This window comes from Herpailurus yagouaroundi, unplaced genomic scaffold (genome assembly GCF_014898765.1).
Source record: "Herpailurus yagouaroundi ecotype Mexico unplaced genomic scaffold, PumYag 250, whole genome shotgun sequence".
NCBI classification, from domain to species: domain Eukaryota; kingdom Metazoa; phylum Chordata; class Mammalia; order Carnivora; family Felidae; genus Herpailurus; species Herpailurus yagouaroundi.
Window position 1 is genome coordinate 702,015 of NW_024412467.1, and position 21,381 is coordinate 723,395.

General features: G+C 47.0%; 2 non-coding genes across 2 annotated transcripts; both read right to left on the minus strand.

The window, feature by feature from the left end:
- Positions 1-15,918: 15,918 nt before the first annotated feature.
- TRNAS-GCU (transfer RNA serine (anticodon GCU)) lies at positions 15,919-16,000 on the minus strand. The gene has a single exon. It is a non-coding gene; the product is annotated as a tRNA-Ser (tRNA).
- A 5,149-nt stretch (positions 16,001-21,149) lies between these two features.
- Positions 21,150-21,221, minus strand: TRNAP-CGG (transfer RNA proline (anticodon CGG)). Its single transcript has one exon. It is a non-coding gene; the product is annotated as a tRNA-Pro (tRNA).
- Between the last annotated feature and the right edge of the window lie 160 nt (positions 21,222-21,381).

The window sequence follows — 21,381 nt, forward strand, 5'->3', positions numbered from 1 at the left end:
AAGGCGGAGGGAGAGAAAGAAAGAGAGAAAGAGTCATCCAAATTGAAAAGGAAGCATTTGTACTGAATCTACAAAAACCTACTAGAACTAATGAGTGAGTTCAGAAAGGTTACAGGACGCAAAGTTAATATACAAAACTCAACTGTATTTTACTATACTGACAACAATCAGAAATTGAAATTTAAATAAATTTCATTTATTGTTTAAAAGAGGCCCAAAGGCAAACTGGTAGAAAAAGGATATGTTTTTTAATAAATGGAAAAATTCAATACACACACACACACACACACACACGGACAACTTGGGTCCATAATTTGCAAAAACTACCTCAAAATGTATTACAGACTTAAACATGAAGCTAAAAACTACAAAACTCCTAGAAAATGTAGGAGAAAATTTTGTGACCTTGGGTTAGGCAAAGAGTTGTAGACATGACATCAGAAATATGATCCAAAAAGGAACAAATTGACAAATTAGGCTTCTTTAACATGAAAAAACTTTGTTCTTCAAAAGACAAGAGAATCCCACTGGGAGAAAGTCAAGTCACAAACTGGGACAAATCGTTGCAAATTCACTTATTTGATTATTTATTTAAATTTGATCACTTATTTAAAGCATGCTCAACATTTCAACCCTGAGAGAATAAGGGACTCAGTTAAATAAATGGGCAAAAGAGATGAACAGATACTTTATAAGAAAATATGGGGCTGCAAATAACCACAGGGAAAAGGTACTGCATATCATTAGCTCTCAGGGAAATGCAAATTAAAATCACAACCAAATACCACTACACCTATTTGAAAAGCTAACGGTAAAAAGATTAATCATGCAAAGTGTTGGGAAGGACACGAGGGAACCAGAACTCTTGTAGACTTGTGCTATAAATCAAAAATGGAAAAGAATTTGACAGGGTCTTAAAAATTTAATCATATAATCTACGACATGATTCAACTATTGCACCCCTAGGTTCGTACTCAAAAGAAAATGAAACATATGATCATTGTAAGCATGGAAAGATTTTCCCTTCTTTCCTTCTAGCTTCTTGGTCTCGTCTGGCAATTAAATTGACATGAGACAGATTAACGGGAGAAAAACAAATTTAGTTTCATATGTGCGGGGGCCCCATAAAAACATGAGACTCAAAGACATGAGCAAAGCAGGCGGCTTTTACACCTTGCAGACAAATAATACATCTGTGAAGAATTGACAAGACAGTTTGGGTTTAGGGTGGTTAAATTCGTGCAGTCACAAGATTTGTCTATACAGCCTCTTTGACCCTAAAGTCCCATCCCTGGGTCTTCTGCCCTTCTGGTATCTTTCACATGGGAGATTTATTTCCTGCTTTCTGGGGGGAAGATGAGGGTCAGAGTGATGAAGTTTCGGAGTGGTGAGGGATTTGTGGGATCTGGAGCCGAAGGCCAAGAAAGAATTCTCGAGACGTCTTTGGTGCAAAAAGGTGATTTTATTAAAGCACGGGGACAGGACCCATGGGCAGAAAGAGCTGCACTGGGGTCGTGACGGGTAACTCGTTATGTACCCGCAGGTTGGGAGGGGGTCAGGGATAGAGTAAGTCTCTAAAGGAATTTTGGAAGCAAGGGTTTCAGGACCTTGAGGGGCTAGCTGTTGCTAAGGAAACACCATTTATTACCATTTAATAAAACTTGTCTTAAGACCCTTCAGATGCATATCAGGGGGCCATAAGCTTGGAGTACGATTGCCAGCATGTATCTTGGGGCAGCTGAGATAAAGGAAATTGACTCGCAGGCTCCTCAAGGTTGGGATACTATTAAGCTAAGGTTCTCTCTTTGCCCCCAGCAAAGTGTCATCGTCAAGGCAGCTGAGCTCCTAGAGGAGGTCACTTGGCCGGTTTCGAGGACTTGTTGATGGGCTGTAGGCAGTAAGGGAATTTAATTTTTCATTTGCCTTAGTTTCCCCCATCACCGTGGCCAGCACTGAAACCCCTTTCCTTCATTCTTGGGAGGCCAGGAGTGTCCGAGGAACATCACACATGTCCCACCTGCAGGCGGGGGTGCTGTAACCTGTACTTGGCCCTCAGCTCGCCCCGCGCTCCCCCATCAGTGTTCTTCTCGAACCAGCTGCTTCTCAAGTAACTTTACTCAAAACAACCAATATGCCAAAGTAGCCTATTCTGCGACGGAATATTCCACTACCCTTCGCCGTACAAAGATCTGCACACACATGTTCAGAGAAGCCCTATTTGTATTAGCCCAAATCTGGAAATTGTCGAAATGGTCATCAATAGATAAATAGCTAATAAGTGAAAGAAGTCAATCAGGGAAAAACAAGTACCATCTGATTTTTACTCGTACGTGGAGTTTAAGAAACAAAACAGATGAACATACGGGGGAGGGGGCGGGGAGAAAAGAGAAAAGAGGGAAGGAAACAAACCATAGGAGACTCTGAAGACAGAGAACAAACTGAGGGTTGATGAGGGGAGGTGGGTGGGGGCTGGGCTAGATGGGTGATGGGTACTAAGGAGGGAACCTGTTGGAATCAGCCCTGGGTGTTGGATGCAAGCGATGAATCACTGAATTCTACTCCCGAGACTGACATTGCACTGTATGTTAACGAACCAGAACTTAAATACGATTTTCAAAATAAATAAAAAAATAAATAAATAAAAGATTCCTTACCTACCCTCCCCCAAAGTGATCAATAGCTTCCGTGTGTGGTACATTCGTGTCGTGGAATTCTACTCGGCAACGAAAAGGAATTAACAGTTGGCCAACAAAAGTGTTAGTTTCCTGCTGCTCCTGGGCGGGATACATGAGCCTTGTTAAGACAATAGGCCCCAGATGGAGTTTATGCTCAGCCTTGGATCACCAAACTGATAATTACAGTTCTAGCTCTCTCAGGGAATGGAATCGTAAACCAGTCCATCAGAAATCACCCGGTCAGCACTAGGTAGGTGGGTAATCCGCCTGACGGACCCCAGGCTTTTCTGCAAAGTAACCTTGGCAATAACCAACCTGCTCTTCTGGTAGAACTTCCTTCTTCTCCCCGCTTTCTGCCTATAAGAGCCTTTCACTCTGTGTAGCTCCTTGGAAGTCCTAGAACTTCTGTCTGCTAGACTGGATTTATGGATCCGATTTATGAATCGTTGAGTAACGCCGACAAGATCTTTAGAATTTACTTGGTGGAATTTTGTGTGACGCCACGAGCTTAGTGTCTACAGATAATACACGTTTATTATCTCAGGATAGTAAATGCTCAGCTCCGGGAAAGACTTAGCCGCAGCATCGGCTTAGCGGCTCCCAGGGCTTCCGTCCAGACCCCTGCCAGCCTGCATTCTCATCGGGGAGCTTACGCAGCGGATGAAAAACAGTTTCCCCTCTGCCCTCCTAGGTGCTGTGGCTGAGACCCCACCTGTAACAAAAGGCAGATTCACAAGAGGAAAACAGAACCTTAATAATATGTCTACCTCATGTATGCATGGGGCAGGCCCAGGAAAACTGAGCGAAACTCCCTGAAATGGCACCACCTTAGATATCATCTTCAGCTCAAGACAGAAGAAAACAGTTGGAGGTTAGGAAGGCCAGTGAGGTGAGGTTCCCAGGAAAAACTGTAAAAGAGGGTAAGGTCGTTATGCAGATTTAAGTCAGCACCTTTTTCATGGCTGAGAGTTCTCTTCCTGGGACAGAGAGTGAGACATCCTTACAAATGGAGACCCATCAGGTCTCTTGGAGATGGAGTCAGAGGGGGCGGGAGAACAGTATTCTAGAAGGGGACAAGGAGACTTTAGGGGTGAGGGGGGAAGTTCACTATCTTGATGGGGGTAATGGTTTCATGTGTGTACATCTATCAAAGCTCATTAAATGTATGCTTTAAATATGTGCAGTTTGGGGGGTCTGGGTGGCTCAGTTGGTTGAGCTTCCGACTTCGGCTCAGGTCATGATCTCAAGGTTCGTGGGTTCGAGCCCTGCATGCTGACAGCTCAGAGCCTGGAGCCTGCTTCAGATTCTGTGTCTCCCACTCTCTCTGCCCCTCCCCTGTTTGCTCTCTCTCTCTGTCTCTCAAACGTGAGATAAAACATTAAAAAATTTAAAACAAATAAATATCCACAGTTTGTCACATGCCAATAACGGTTTAATAAAGTTGTTTTAAACAAGTAAAAATGTCATTTTTCAGTCATAGTAAAAATATCATAGGATAGATCAAGTCTGTAATACACCTTTTTAAATTCAATCTGAAAAGCCCACAAATAAGGGACAAGAACTCTAGCTCACATATGGAAACGATGTTCTGGTGGGATTCTTTACCTCAGTGCCCGGGATTTGTGGTCTCGCCGCTTCAAAGAATGAAAAGGGAGAAACAAAATGGATGAGGGAGCGCGGGGCGAGCTGAGGGCCAAGTACAGGTTACAGCACCCCCGCCTGCAGGTGGGACATGTGTGATGTTCCTCGGACACTCCTGGCCGCCCAAGAATGAAGGAAAGGGGTTTCAGTGCTGGCCACGGTGATGGGGGAAACTAAGGCAAATGAAAAATTAAATTCCCTTACTGCCTACAGCCCATTAACATTCCTTGAAACTGGTAGAGTGACCTCCCTCTGGGAGTTCAGCTGCCTCCATGATGGCACTTTGCTGGGGGCAAAAGAGAACCTTGGCTCAACATTATCCTCCTGTGAGTCTGCTTTAACATTTAAAAATTCCATTGGAAACTTCCTTGATCTCAACTGCCCCAAGTATATGCTGCAGTCATACTCTAAGCATATGCCCCCCTGATGTACATCTGAAGGGTCTCACGACTGGGGTTTTACTAAGCGGTAATAAATGGTGTTTTTCTCACAACACCAGCCCCTCAAGGTCCCGGAAACCTTGCTTCCAAAATTCCTTAGAGACTTACTCTATCCCTGACCCCCTCCCAACTTGAGGGTGTATAATGAGTTACCCGTCACGACCCCGTGAAGCTCTTCCTGCCCACGGGTCCCGTCCCCATGCTTTACTAATATCACCTTTTTTTTTTTGCACCAAAGACCTCTTCAAGAATTCTTTCTTGGCCATTGGCTCCGGACCACCCCACTATCACCCCAAAACTCCATCAAAATGAGCAGCAGACAAAAGTTTATTAGACTATAAGATGAGAAAGGGAGAATAGTAGGAAAGCTGTCTTTGCAGAGAGGGGACATTTGAAAGTGAATGCCCACGGTCTATAGGGGAGGGTCCTTGTTCTATAAGGTTCTGGCCGTCCCCTTCCTTTCCCCCTCGCTCCTTCTCAGGTCCTACCCTTATCGGCTTGCTCTTCAGTAGTACATTCATGGTACCATCCAGAAGCAGCCGAATGCTACCTCTTGGGAAGATGCCAGAGAAAGAAACAAACCCACCCTTGAACTGTGGCTTCTGGGGTCTGGTTCAGCTCCATGTTGAGCAAGACCTAGTATTTAGAATTAAGTCAGGTTTTTAAATCACTGATTTATTTTTGCAGTTCTAATCTGAAGTCTTCCTTATCAGAAAAACAAATTAGAGGCGCGCCTGGGTGCCTCAGTTGGTTAAGCATCTGACTCTTGATTTAAGCTCAGGTCGTGGTCTCATGGCCATGATCTCAGGGTTGTGAGATCAAGCCCTGCATCGCCCCCCACCTTGGGGTTCTCTCTCTCTCTCTCTCTCTCTCTCTCTCCCTCTCTCTCAACCTCCCTCTGCCCCTCCCCTGCTCATGCTTGCTCTCTCTCTCTCTCTCTGAAAGAAAGAAGAAAGAAGAAAGAAAGAAAGGAAAGAAAGAAAGAGAGAGAGAAAGAAAGAAAGAGAAAGAAAGAAAAAGATTTGATCATTTTCTCAACCTTATAAACTCTTGACGATATCACAGAAAACTGGGAGTGTATGATCCAGCATTTTCGTCGATATCAATATGCTTTTCTTTTTGGACAGAGATGACCCCATCTCCTGGACAGGACCATGGTCAAATTGCAACACCCGTAGTTTCTTTGGCACACATCTCCATGGCTTGAATGTTCCCACCCTCTGCTGGGATTGCAGGTGGAAAGAGTAGATACAGAGGATCTGAGGTAGATGTGTTTATGAAGGTGAATAAGGGGAAACCATCAAAGACATTGAAAAGTGAAATTTCTCAGATCAAAGTCCAGAACAATATCTACTTACCGCATGTTGGGGGGTCACGCGGCGAACAGTCCTGGTTTCTGTGCCAGTGGTGACCTCATGCCCTCCCCCCGGGGAGAACCCAGGTCTGAAGACACCAGGAAAGGTCCTTGATGGTATGTAGGCGCACTGCAAACTCCCACAGCCCACTCTGCTGTCCCTCCCACTGGAACCACCTAGCGGAGGGGACCAGAGGTGACCAGCGGACCCGGGGCCACGAGGAGCTGAGATGAATGTCTGTGGTGGGCGCATCTGGATGAACCCACGCCAGAGGCTCCAACGATCGCTGACCGTAGCCGGATCCAGACTCCTTCACAATAAAGAGGTAATAGACTCAAGCAAAGTAGAAAACAGTTTGATAATGACACTAATAATAGGAGTAAAACAGCATGTAAACAATCTATCATTGGCTCCGGTTCCTGTACTAATAACTTTACAGATACTAACATGTTTCATTCTGAAAAGGGCTTTTCTACTTTCCCCCCATTTACAGAGGACGAACCTGAAAGACAGAGGTGGCGGCAAAGAGCTCAAGGTCCTGCAGGCAGTAACGGCCGCAGAGGTTATTAAAAGGCAGCTCAAATAGCTTCACAGTCTCTGTCTGAAGCCCTCGTTTTGTGTTAAATCCTGTTCAGTTTCATGTGCGTCACAACACAAGATTTTTAAGAAGGAAAGATTTACCATCGTGTCAATGACAAGTGACAACTGTCTCGTTGCCAAGTGAGGCTGTAAGATACGCATAATACATACGGGACACCAGAGAGAATATTGGAACCAATGCATTTAAAGAGGTTACTAGACACAAAACACGGGCAAATGCCAATTGTATGTCCTTACATATTATGGTCACAGACCGAAAGATGATATTTTAAAGGGGTCCTTTCCTTTCTCCTCAGTTTAACCGGCGGGATCAACTGTATTTCTACCAACATAGCAGCCTTTGCCTTTTTTGGCAACTGAGAAGAAAAGGTAAGTCGATGTGGACATGAGCAGGGTCCAGAGACCTCAAGACCAACACAAAATGAAAAAAAGCGAAAGGAATTGCACAAAAAATATCACGTGCTCTGTGAGGCCAACCTAGTCATAGCCACCTGGAACTCCTCCTCAGAGAACGACTAGAACGAAAGGAAGGTTTCAAAAATGGCAGAAACTCGTATGGAAACTCAACGAAAGACACAGTGAGCGCTGCCGAAAGGGGGGTGGGACAGCTTTGTCAGCAAAGAGGGCTGGGTTCATTGGGCAAGAAGAGAGAACAAGTTTGACAATGACCCCTCTGTGTCACCTTAGAAATTTCAGCTCAAAATGCAATGTATATGGAGCGTGAAATGAAAAAACGGGGCATGAGACGTCCCCCCGGGGGAAAATTGGAGGCTCCTTGAGGAGGGGAGGACTCTCAGAGGGGAGAGAACGCAATCACCGTGAGTCAGAAGACGGAAAACCGGCGTCTATTAAAATTGTGATTAAAAAAAAATAATAAAAAAAAAAACCCACTGACAGAGCAGAAATGGAAAAACGCAGTGGCAAGACGCTCACCGGCCAAAAAAATATCAAAAACACTCCCTAACCAAATAAAGGAAGATAACCCCACCTTTGCAAAACAGTCAAGACTTGGGGTACCAGGTGACTCAGTCAGGTAAGTGACCGACTCTTGATTTCGGCTCAGGTTAATGATCTCACGGTTTGTGGGTTCAAGCCCCGCGTTGGGCTCCATGCGGACAGCGCGGGGCCTGCTTGGGATTCCGTCTCCCGCCCTCCCGTCTCTTGACCCCTCTCCCTGGTCACACGGCCTCTCCCTCTCTCTGTCTCAAAATAAACAAATAATAAATAAACCTAAAACAGAATAGTCATGACCCGAAAAGGCACTTTACAAAAGCGAGTTTCCACATGGACCATGCATATGATACAAGGGGACTCAAACTCAGTTGGCGTGTCGGGTGTTCAAGTGCGAGTCACAGCGTGGTAACACTATACAGCAACCGTAACCAAGGTGAGTGCCCTAACCGTAGAGACACCAGCACTGCGTGACGGCAGGTAGGAAAGCGACAGGCGGCCCCGGGCACTGAGGGCGTGGGAAGGATGGCAACAGCCACACTGAAACTCGGACACGTTTCGGATCCGTGACTCAGCGGCCCGGGTAGCTGCGAGCACGTGGTGTCCGGAAGGACGAGGACGTTTACAGCAGGGGCGTTGGCATAATTGTCCCCAAACTTGCCAGGGCCCCTGCGGGACCCTGTTAGTGGGTGGGCGTGTAGGAAAGTTGCTCAGACGCACACGCTGAACGAGGCGTAACTCATGCGCAGGCTTCCTGCTGGTCACCATCACCAAGGAGGCAGGGTTTCCCGGGCACACGCTGTGTTCACACGCCTCAGTGGGGCTCCTCAACGTCCCCGAAAACAGAGACAGGTCAGCGCTTTCTGGAGCTTAGCCATGGATGCTGGGGAACGGAGACTCTACTGACACCAGATCTTTTAAGTTCTTGGACCCGATTCCCGTGGGGGGGGCGGTGGCCCCCAACCACAAGCCCCAGGGGGTGACCTGTGCTTCTGACTGCCTGGCTACAGATCGCAGGCTCCCAGGACCTCCTCCTCCTTTAATTTGCTAGAACGACTCCCACAACTGAGGGAAACGGGCTTACCAGTTCGCTAAAGGATGTGAGAAAGGATATGAATCACCAGCCAGAAGCGCGAGGTATGGAGAAAGGGCAAGAAGCAATCAAGTCACACGGCACGGCCCACATCTCCACGTGTTCACCAACCTGGAAGTGTTTCAGACCCAGCGCTGCTGGGTTTTTATGGCGGTCTCGTGGCACAGTCCTGATTGACTAAGTCATTGGCCGTTGGCTGGTTCAACTTACAGCCCCTCCCCCCTCCCCAGGGGTCTGGGACTGAGCCCCTCGGATCACAGGGTCGGTCCTCCTGGCTACCAGCCCTGCCCTAGGTTGGGATCCCAAAGTCACCTTCATTAACAACAAGACACCCAGTTCACCTTTATGGCTCTGAAGCAGTTCCAGGAACGGTGGATGAAGACCAAACGTATCGTTGTACCGAGGAACGCACCCGGCAGTGAGGATTACGCCATCAAAAAAGACTGAGTGTTCCATCACTATCCAGGATTCTTTCACTCCTTTGAGCAACATTTAGGAGTGAAAACAAGCTGACTGGAGGTTGCAAGTGAAGTATGATTGATCAGTGAGCCAAGACAGGATGTATAATCCATAAAAAAAAAATGCTTTGGCAAAGAGCCCGTAAGTAACACTTATTTCTGCATGGAATTTGCATTCTTTACTCCCCCTTTTGTTTACCCTCTCACGGCCTCCTAAGATTTTGAGTTCCGTGAAACATGGCCCATGTTTCTGTGACCTTTCATTTTAGCCCACGCCCAACAAATAACACTCAGCATAACTTTAAGTGCTTCCAATACATGGCAGAGCCCTTTCAATGTTTAAGGAGACTCCCCTTAGAGTCCTCATGAATGTTTTCTCTAAAATTTGCTGGGGGCTGAAGGGGTAGAAGAATTCTATTAAAGAAGGAATGGTGTGAGACCATTCCTCTGTCTTCCACACTGTCTACTTACTCTGTTTATGTATTTACTTTTTAGGGGCGCCTGGGTGGCGCAGTCGGTTAAGCATCCGACTTCAGCCAGGTCACGATCTCGCGGTCCGTGAGTTCGAGCCCCGCGTCGGGCTCTGGGCTGGTGGCTTGGAGCCTGGAGCCTGTTTCCGATTCTGTGTCTCCCTCTCTCTCTGCCCCTCCCCCGTTCATGCTCTGTCTCTCTCTGTCCCAAAAATAAATAAAAACGTTGAAAAAAAATTATTTTTTAAACAAATACCCCCAATAGCAAACACATATCCCTCATCAAAGTGATTTCTAATCAAGTATAGTAAGAGTGCAAGAAGTAAAACTCACCCCTTACACCGAGGAGCTCTTTTCAGGCCTCCAACCCTAAAGACTGTGCACGTGAAGGCCTGCGGTTTAATGCTGCCTTTTTATCAGGACGGGCAAGATTACACCGTTTACCCACGCCCTGCCACACTCATCTCAACTGATATCTCATTTGCATGGATTTCCATTAAACAAACCAATCGAAATAAGGCAGGACATTCACCAGCCTATGTGAGACTCCAGAATTTGTGGATGGTGATTCGGAGGTGCAGCCCACAGTTCAAAATTTTACTTGGCACCTATTTTGTGCAAGAAGTAACTTTTTAATGAATGAATGAATTACCTTTTAATGTTTATTTTTGAGAGGGAGGCAGAGGGCAAGCAGGGGGGCCGGGCAGAGACAGGGAAACACAGAATCCGAAGCAGGCTCTAGGCTCTGAGCTGTCAGGACAGAGCCGGATGGAGGGATTGAACCCACGCACCAGGAGACCATGACCCGAGCCGAAGTTGCATGCCCAACCGACTGAGCCACCCAGGCGTCCTGAAGTAACTTTTTTTTTTTTTTGAAGATGTTATTTATTTAGGTAATCTCTACATCCAGTGTGGGGTTCGAACTTACAGCCCCAAGATCAAGAGTTGCCCCCTCTTCCGACTGAGCCAGGCAGGTGGCCCATAAGGAGAACCTTAATGGTGAGTGGGGAAGACTGGAAGCGTATAACCGTAGTTAGCATGATTTCTTCAGGAGGAAAAATTTAGAAAATTATTTCCTTTGTGTTTCTGAGTTTCATTCTAAATCTGATGAAAAAACACAAAGAAGAAACATTCAAACGCACGTATTTAAAATGTTTTGCCACATACTAACAAACAAGGATAGAACACAAAGGACAAACTAGAAAATATTTGCCTTATGCGAGACTGAAAAAAGTCAGTATTGATGATCTAGAACAAATCTCTTCAGAAAATGTGCCGATACTCTGTAGCCATGAGAACTTCTGGGTCTTTTTCTCCTCGCCCAGGTATCACTAAGTCAAAATAATTAATTCACAATTTTGTAACCCCTGGAGAGCAGGCAGTTAGTTAGGCTCTGAGGGGATGCCCGGAGGCCAGCACGGAGGAGGCCGTGCCCAGCCGCGGGGAGGGTCAGAGGCCTGTCGGGGCCTCACTCCCCGAGAAGCCCCATCATACCAGATGGGCCCAAGAGGGCCGGGCCGTGACAGGAAGCCCTGAGCAAGAGAGGAGGAAAAGTGGGAGGCCAGCCACGCTTCGCGCCCCAGGTAATTAATGAATGTTCTGTCCCCCAGTTGACATCCGGCAATAAAAGAAACCCAACCCCAAAGGCACAGCTCTCCTTCTCTGCCTGTCTCTGTCTCTGCCTCTCTCTTGCTCTCACGTCTCAAGGGTACTTTTCACTTTAATAAACTTTCCCACCGCGTCGCTCATCTGCTGCGTGTCTGTGCTGGAATTCCTTCTCGTGACAAGACTAAGCACCTCTGGGGACTCCTCTGGGTCAGGGCTCCCCAGTCCACCGGGCCACGCAGGTTTCTCAAGAGGAGAATGATTCTCATCATCATCAGTCAGATGATGGTCAGAATATGTTAAATACTCAGGCCCCTGTGGGTCTGCTTCGATTCATGGCTTTCATGCCCCCGTCTCTGGGATGTTTCTCCCAAACCCCTAGGTGACGGGTTCTGTCCTCATAGTCCCATCTGGTTCTTTTCAGCACACACGAACGATGCCATCAAATGATTCCGTGATTGCTCACGTAATGCTTCCCTTCCAGGAAAGCATGTGAGTCCTCTAAAGGCACGGACACGGTTCCTGACTCAGCAACAGGCACCAGCATCAGGGAAGCAGGCACCTGGGCTTCTCGTTCGTTCCATACACCCCATCACAGCCGGGAACCAAATCCAGGGAGCCTCAGAGGCCTGTTCCCAACACAGTTCCTCTCACCATCTTCTCTGCTGGCTACAGGGATATGCTTATTTTGTGGCTATAGATGTTCATGGGCCGGTATCCTGGCATTTCGGCTCCAAAACCCACTGGTCCTGCCGTACCCCAGACTCTGTTCTGCACTCGGTGTCTTCTTGAGTGTGAGACTCTCACTCTCGGGTGTCCACTCGCAGTGTGAGAGTCCCACATTAAGCAGTATTAGTTAGTGGCATTTGTCTTGCCTTTGAGAGCCTACAAATGATCTCATATTCATGAGTTCACTTATCGCCTCCCAAATCCGACAGGTGGATAATAGTTTGAAGATGAGAAAAACGAGGAGCCAGAAGCCTGGAATGAAAAGGGAAAAGATGCACGAGCGGTGCGTCCATAAAGAACGGTCATGTCCTCGGACCCTTTCCAGAAAACACACTGTCGCTCTACGCCGTCCTGTACTGAGAAGGCAGCTAGGTGTGTGGAGAGGAATTGCTGGGGGATCAACAAGTCTTAGAAGGTTCTAAGGGAAGATCTTCCAGACGAGCAGAGACACACGATGGCACCGAGGTGCGGCAGCACCCAAAGCGATGGGTGAAGATAGTGACCACCTGGGGACGGGCAACAGTAAGAAATCACCGATTTCTGCAACTATCTGTGGACATTGCAACTCGATTGTTCATCTGCAACTCTCTGTGGACATTCTCCCCGCAAATCTGTAAGAAGACCAATCCCTGCACCCAGGTCAGAGAGTTCCATCGATTTCCTAAGCTGCAACCATAGAAACACTTACTATATTTCCACATTGAATGGACATTTAATGGCCACTGTATGCCAAGACCCCACAGATGTCAGGCTGACCGTGAAGGAGATAGGGTTGCCAGACAAAACATTACAGGTGAATTTCGAATGGATGAATCATTTTTTTATTTCTTTGGTTAATTTTTTTAGGCTTATTTATTTGTTTTGAGAGGGAGACGGAGAGAGTGCGCAGGGGAGGGGCAGAGAGAAAGGGAGAGAGCGAATCCCAAACAGGCTTCACACGGTCAGACAAGAGCCCGACGCGGGGCTCGGACTCACAAGCTGCCAAGTTCAGGACCTGAGCTGAAAAAGCAAGACTCTTCGCTTAGCCGAGGGAGCCCCCCGGGCGCCCCCAGATGAATGATTATTGTTAAAAATATAAGCATGTTCCAAATATCGCATGAGATATACTAAAAAATGATCCGAAGTTGCAATTTAATTAGGCATTTCGTATTTTCATTCGCTGGCTGTCGCAGTCCTGGATGGACCAGCTCTCGCCTCCTCAAGCCTCGTGGGGAGAAGTAGCTACATATACAAGTGAAAAGGATACAGAGTAATTTCAAACGCTCACGGTTCTTGGAGGCAACAACGCCACGTCGGCGTTTTAAAGACAGGGGCCGGGGGGGGGGGGGGGGGTCTTGGAAGGCCTCTTAGATCCAATACCGGAAGGAGAAGAAGGAACCAGCCTCCTGAGACCCTCAGGGAAAGGGATAGCTTAGAAGCGTGGGTAAGGCAGACACTAGATTTCAGACCAGACGGCTAAAAATCCTAACCCCCCAGCCCAGTTTATCAGCTGGTGACCTTGGGAAAGTTTAAGTTCTTTGTGCCTCGGATTTATGAAATTTTACACGGAGACCACGATTGTATCAGATACTTTTTAATGAGAATGTGATCCACATTTGATTAGGAAGGCTTAGCCCCGTGTTTGGCACACTTTGACCCTCGCTGCCTTATTTAGTGCGTGTGGGGGTGATTGTGTCATTCTGAATACACGTCTGCTTCCCAGACTCTGTGTCTCTGGCGTTCATCTGTCTCTGTGCCGCTCCAGGTCTATGCTAGAGTTTTTGCCTTTGAGTAGCTGTATGTGTGGTTCATGTTGTGTCTCAATAGCATCAGCTTGTGCCTGTGTTGGGGCCTGTGGGGGTCACTGTCTGTATCACCTACCGGAATGGACTTCCTTAAGACCCAGGACAGGGTTCTTACTATATTGTACTCAGGGTTCTTATGATATTATAATACATATGTGTGTGCATTATGTTAATCTCTATCACAACATATCAGGACTTCTCAACCTTGATGTTAGTAACATTTCGTGCTGGAAATTATTTGCTGTTGGAGAAAGTACCGAGCATTGGAGGGTGTCGGCAGCGCCTCTGGCCTTTCCCCGCCAGATGGTCCCTCTCTAATTGTGACAACCAAACATGTCTCCAGACATGGCCGAATGTCCCCCAATGGGGAGAAATCACCTGTCACTGAGAACCACTTCTGCCCACCCTCCAGTCACGAGCCCCACGCCGGGTGAGCGGAAGCCTCAGGCACGATTGGAAAAAACGGACACATGGGCCAGAGGCCAGCAGCCCCTTGGGTTTTGTTCTGCTAAAGTTCCAAGAAGTTTGCAATGAGCTTTGGGGGATGAGAATCTCCATGAGCAAGATGCTCGTAGATGTTCATATCGAAGCAGCAACCTAAGTCCACTAATTAAACCATAAGGCTCATGTCATATACTTTTGTATCATCAATGTTCAGTGAACTGGTCCATACTTTCTAATCAATTTTATATCCGCAGTAAAGTGCATGTATCACAGGAAGCCTACCTAGTGAGTGGATCATTAGGTCCTGGAGGGGGAGAGGGTGCCCTCGGATGCTCTCAACAGATTTACTCAAAAGACAGCTTCTATGCGTAAAGCAAAGGTGGGTCCTCTGTTGTACCTGGCAACTGTCCTCCCTCCTCGACCCACTTCAGGGAGCCAGAAATTAACTAAGCGGTGACTCCTGTCCGGAATGTTCACCCGCACAGTAAGAGTGCCTTTCAGTAGAACATTTTCTCTCTCCAATACAAAAAGCCTATCTCAGTTTCAACTTCCCCCACCCCGCTATTTCTTCCCCGAAAATTGTGTGCTGCGACGTACCTAGTGCGGACTGCGCATTCCCTGGGGTCCGATGGCCTGTATGCATCTCCTGATGGGGCCTCGGCTTTTCCTAATATGGCATTTTCCATAGCAAGACCATGTGTCTGTGATGTCGTCTTTTCAACTCAGCACCCGCATGATGAGCTATTATCAGGCTTTCCATGACTGGTATATAAAAATCCACTGGATTTCAATGCTTTAATACACAATAAAATTTCAAAACCTAATAGCATATACAACAACATATTCATATATGCCATATTTTACAGCCTAATTCAGATACTTAAATACAAATACCTAAAACGTATCTAGTGAAATACGGGCTATATTTCTACGTAGACAAATCGGACAAGCCACTATTGAGATAAATTCAAGAAGACATACATAATTGAAGGGTCTAATATGTATTGTAAGATTCAATATTTTAAAGATGTCTATTGTATTCAAACTGCTCTATAGATTCAAACATTATTAGCCAAAATTATATCAGCCTTCCCCTCCCCCCCTTTTTTGGGGCAGACATTTACATAATGATTCTAAAATGTGTAGGGAACTACAAAAAGGCAATTTAGAACAGGCAAATCTGGAATAGGAACAAGGGGTTGAGACTTGTTACAAAGCTCTAGAAATAAGACAGCGGAGTATGTAAAACAGACAAGTCAAGAGTAGATACCTGAAAAGAACCACACAGACAGGGCCATTCGATGTCCACGGTAAAAGTGATCTGTTTGAATAGCAATATGACTATATTTATCTACAGGTGGATGATAGATCAATAAATAAATACTCCAATAGATTTTTCCTTCCACTGTAAATCGATATTAGCTCCAGGAGAGTTGCAGATCGAAATATAAGCGGTAAAACAGTACAGCCTTCAAGTGTTAATAAAGGGCCATCCATATCTTTGTGATTTCTAGGGAGCAGAATTTTTCACGGGTGTTTCGCTTCTCTCCTTCCCACCCTCTCCTTCCTCAGGGACCCGAAAGGAAGCCTTCCACACAGACAATATTGACAACCAAAGCCAAGGTGAAATTGCACGCACTCCTTCCCGCTCCCCCTCGCTAAAATACCTTCACCGACGAGGGTGGGATTCGAACCCACGCGTGCAGAGCACAATGGATTAGCAGTCCATCGCCTTAACCACTCGGCCACCTCGTCACGACGCACCACGGTGTCCAAGTACTTTATTTCAGAGTTGACACTCGGGCGCTTCCCGGCTGTCCTGGACGCAGGGGATCCAGGAGGCGGCTCGGGGACGCCCGGGAGACCAGCTCTGGCTCCCACGCGAATGGACCACGACCGGACTGGAAAAGTCGCGACGCGAAAAGCAGGCTCAGCTCCCCCAGGAGTCGCGACGGGGGCGAAGCCGGGACGCAAGCACCTCGGCCTGGGCCTGGGCTCCCCCCCGCGCGGCTGCCTGGCACCTGTCTGCGGTCCCCCCCTCCCTGCGGCCCGAGGGCGCCACCCGCCCGAGCCAGCCGCGGGCGGGGGCTCCCAGAGCCGGTCCCCCTGGTGTGGACCTCAGGGAGCCTGGCGAGTCCGGACTCCGAATTCGCGGCTAAGAAGACAGTCCGGAAGCTTAGACGACGGGCCCCAGCGGGGCCGCGCTGCAACTCTACCCCGTGTCGTCACCGCCTCGACCCTGCAGGGTGGCACTGCGCAGGGCAGACAGAGCCCTTCACTCGCGGGGCTCTCTCCCCGCTCATCCCGGCAGAGGAGCCGCGACTTCCGATTCCCCCCAAATCCCCGTGTGCTTCTTGGGTCATCTTAGGGGGGACAGGTGGCCCGACTTGCGCCTGATTTCCAAAGGATGCGGTGCAAAAAAAAAAAAAAAAGTTACAAGAGTCACTCCCAGCGGGAAGATTATTTGGGGAAGGTTGCAAAAAGGTTTTTCAACTGCTTTTTAAAAATTTGTTTCACAGAATGAATACAATGCACATAAGGGAACATGGGTAGGGCTTGATTATGACTAATCAGAATGAATCATAAATGCCTGCGGAAAGCAGGCTGTATTAAAGGTGAGTCTTGCCGAGGAAGTTTTCTAGAGCTGGCCAGGAGAGAGGGTGTCCTTCACTGAGGACAGGGCCCGAGCAAAGGCCGGGGGGGCCGACAGTGTCTAGACGAGTGTTGAGAAATCACTGTGGCCGGAGCGCTGAAGCATGTGTGTGACCCATCAGGGAGAATCCTGAATCTGAGCAGGAATGTGGTCATGAAGATTTTTTTTTTTTTTTCCGAGCCCAAGAAAATCAATCATAGGAAGTACAACAGGGAGCATGGGGGGGATCCTGCGGGAATGGATCCCCGCCGATTCTCACGCTCTTAGGGTCAGGACACTCTACCTTGGGTCCCACTAACATCTTCTTGAGTCAAGACGACTCTGCTTGCGACAGAGAAGCCTTCTCTCTTCTTACTTGAAAACAACCTTCTATTTTAGTGTTTGCAGCGCTGACCTGCTTGGATCTTCATGCTTAACTTCACCCACTTCCCTCTGCCTTGTTTTCTCCGCTCGGTCCAATTCCCGATTCAGTATCAAGAAAGATCTATTTCCCCTCTTTCCAACAAGACCTTTTTCCCTCATGGGGTATTCCTCCCCTGCCCCATTTGAACCCGGATGGATTTTTTTTTTTTTTAATCCACACCTTTGTTCTCGGCTTCAGGCTTATTTTTTCAGTTCACATCTTTTCCCATCAAAGTTAACCACACGTTTAAAAATCTTAAGTACTTCAAAAATACGTGGCCTTCTTCCTCATCTTTCCCCCTTGCGAGAGGGAAAGATTTTCAGCCATTTGGCTTTCGGTTTGTGGTGGTGTTTGCTTTTCCCGGCGTATCTCCAAATCGGATGCTACGGCAGAGATGGCTGGTTGGACATTTAGCAGGGCTCAGAGCCACCCACGAGAAGTCCGGAACGCACAACTTTCCTTGATGCTAAGTGGGATCATGTGACCAGTTTCGAAACCAGTGCGTTGGAGAGTCGGTGTATGTGAAACGTGCAGGTTATGCCCAGAAGAGGAAAGGAACACCCTCCACTGCTCTCCTCCTACCGTGTGTGCTTGCTGGACGTGGCAACACCGCGGGAAAGAAGGAGTCACGAAACACGAAGCAACCCCGCAGGAAGGAGGGAGCCACGAGGTACAATACTGGAACCAACACCGTGGGGCCAGAGCATCAGCCTCGATTGTACCTTCCGACGATCATGTGAGAGATGAGTAACGTCCGCCTCCTTTAAGCTACAGTAGGTTGAGGTCTTTGTTACAAAGCCAGAATTGTATTCTGACTGATACGGATGCTTCCTCTATTACTGATTTTTCGAGTTTAGAATTTTCGATTGACTACTCACCACACAAAAAGGCTCATCTTGTTTCCTCGCCTTAACCACCACCGTATAGGGACAGGCTTCCGATCTATCTCTCTTCCAATTATATCATAGTCTTTTTGAGTTGGTCTTTGCTGCTTGTTTGTGATGACTGGCAAATATTGTCCACTGTTCTCTTATGATATTTAGATTTTTTAAATATTTGGGTATTGGAGAATATCTTTTATGTTTCTCTGACGTTCGATTGAGTGTTGGTTGGGTATGGAATGCTAGGTTGGGGAAGTTTTTCTTCAGGATTTTGAAAGCGTTCTCTGTTTTCTTCTAGCTTCCTGTATTGCTTTTGAGAAGTAAGCAGTCATTTTAATTACTGATACTTCATTTGCAATTAGCTTTTTTCTCTTTCAGGATTATTTCTCTGTCCCCGGTGTTCCTAAATGTCTGAAAAATATGCCTTCGTGTGTTTCTATTTTCATTCATTGTTCTCAGAGCTCTATTACAGCATTAAATTTGCAAAATCATGTATTTCAGTTTGGGAAATTAGCTTGACTTTTTTTGTTTTGATTTTCTCATGTGCTCTCTAGTTTCTTTCTTTCTTCTTTTTTTTTTTTTCCTGGGACTTCTTTTACCTTGGATTTTAAACCTCCAGGGTGTTTTGTCTCCCTTTTTTGTCCCCCCACTTTTTAAAAATTATTATTTACACTCTTCTTATTTTTATTTAAAAAAAATTTTTTTAATGTTTATTTATTTTTGAGACAGAGAGAGACAGAGCATGAACGGGGGAGGGTCAGAGAGAAAGGGAGACACAGAAACTGAAGCAGGCTCCAGGCTCTGAGCCGTCAGCACAGAGTTCAATGCGGGGCTCGAACTCACGGACTGTGAGATCATGACCTGAACCGAAGTCGGATGCTTAACCGACTGAGCCACCCAGGCGCCCCCAAGGCTTACTACTTTTTATCACTAAATAATATTCCATTGTATGGATGTATTGCAGCTTGTTAATTCACTTATTGAAGGACATTTTGGTTGCTTCCAAGTTTCCACAATTGTGAATAAAGCTGCTATAAGCATTGCGTGCAGGTTTTTGTATAGGCGGCAGTTTCAACTAATTTGGGGGTCTCCTAGGGAACATGACTGCTGGAGTTTCCCTTTACATATTTTACTCCGTCTTCTGGAAGAAAATTATTCCAGCTACTCCATTAAGTTTTTTCATTTCTACACTCACAATTTCAATTTTAAGAGGCTCCTGTAGCCAAGCTACTGTTTTCTACAGCATTCTTTCTCCCTGTAATAACTTTCCTGAGAAGGTTTCTTCTCTCTGCATTACATTAGCCTCTATGTTTTCTAAGTTCACTTTTATCCCTCTCATATTAGACACTTAAGTTTAGACGTCAGGTGATCTTTGGTTGCTGGGTATTGTTATAATGAGGCCCTAAAAATAAATGGAAACAGATTATGAGTCCAGCTTATTGACGATAGACTTCACTGTAAAATGACCTGCCTGTGCCTTTTAGTATCAGACAGTATCTTTAACTCACCCTTCTTGGGATAATAAAATCCCTCGAAAGAAGATTATTCAATCTCTGGTTTAGATGGCATAAAATTGACTTCCTGAATCCTGAGAACATTCTTGAAGGGCAAAGCTTGGAGGAAGTTCCTTTGAATTGCAAACTTAATGAATGACACCATCTACTTCAAATTATAAAATTATTTTAAATTACAAATAAATTTTAAATTCATGTTTCGTGTGTAAAAAGAGAATATGTTACGCACCACTTCTGAACGATGATCTGCGTCTTCAAGCCTATTGGGCCTTCAACTGATCAGAAAGGTAACAAAAGACCCAGTCTTTCAGAATACTGAGATGAGCTGGGCCAGTTGAGCCTTGAAAGAAATTGGAGTGGGGTGTGTGTGTGTGTGTGTGTGTGTGTGTGTGTGTGTTCACTTTCAGTTTGGGTCACAACACGGTTATTAGAAAGAAATAACTTAATTCAGCTAGCACGAGTAAACTAAGTGAATTAATACCTTCCTCTCCACTTTTTCTTCTCTTTTTTCTTTTCTTTCTTTCTTTCTCTCTCTCTTCCTTCCTCCCTCCTTCTCTCTCTCTCTCTCTCTCTCTCTCTCTCTCTTTCTTTCTTTCTTGTCTCGTCTTTTAAATTCATGTTCATCAATGTACCCGAGCGTTTCAACAGTTCAGAAGTGAGCGCATCTCCTGGGGCAGAGGAGAAAGTACTGGTTAAGTTTCGGGCATGGGGCAGGGGTTGCTCCTTCTGGTTTCTCTTTCCTGGCGGACAAACCCTGGCGGGCAACATTCCCTGGAGCGGACAGGTCGGCCCTGGTTCTCCACGCTTCTATGGGAATGCTGTGCTTCGTCCCAGGAAGCGTGAACATGGTAAATATTTAGCTACTTGTGATGTGAAATTCCGTAGATACAAAAACTAGTTTATTTCTTGTCCACCACTGCGCCCCCGGCACCCAGCACAGTTGACCTGCAGTATTCGCTGAAAATTCACTCGCGGAACGAATAAACGAATGAACAACCGCGACAACGCAGGAAAAGAGCGGCAGGCGTCTCACGCCAGCAGCGGACCGGGGCGCGTCTTTGCTCCGCGTCCTGGGAGCGGCGGATGCAGCGCGTCGTGGACGCTCATCCCGTTGCCAGGCGACAACGTAAGTCAGGAATTCGCGACTGCGCGCGCGCACGGGAGCTCCGAGGGGACGCTACTCGCGCCTCCCGAGCCGCGCCAGGTGTGCGCACGCGCGTGCGCGCCCGCCGCGGCCCCGGGCTCCCTCGGTGGCGGCGGAGGGACCCACAGGCGCTGGCGGCCGGGTACCGCGTCGTGTGCCTCGCGTCCGGGAGATCCGGGATTCAGAGCCCAGCTCCTCCGAGAACAGTGCCACTGTTAGCAAGGTGAGAGCCCAGTCTTTTTGGCAAGAATATTTGGGAAAATACTTCTTTTCCTTGATTCTCTGAATCCAATTGGTTGAAAAGGAAGCGGGCTCGTCCGGGATTTGAACCCGGGACCTCTCGCACCCGAAGCGAGAATCATACCCCTAGACCAACGAGCCGCCTACGTGCAGGGCCCCTCCGTATTTTCAGATAAGAAGAAATAGATTCCAATTACCCTCATTCTGTTTACAAAGAATTTGTTCCCCGAAACTTAATTCCCCGCCAATCACCTACATGAATGAACAGTTGGAAAGGCTGTTTGTGTGAAAGGTCTGGTGA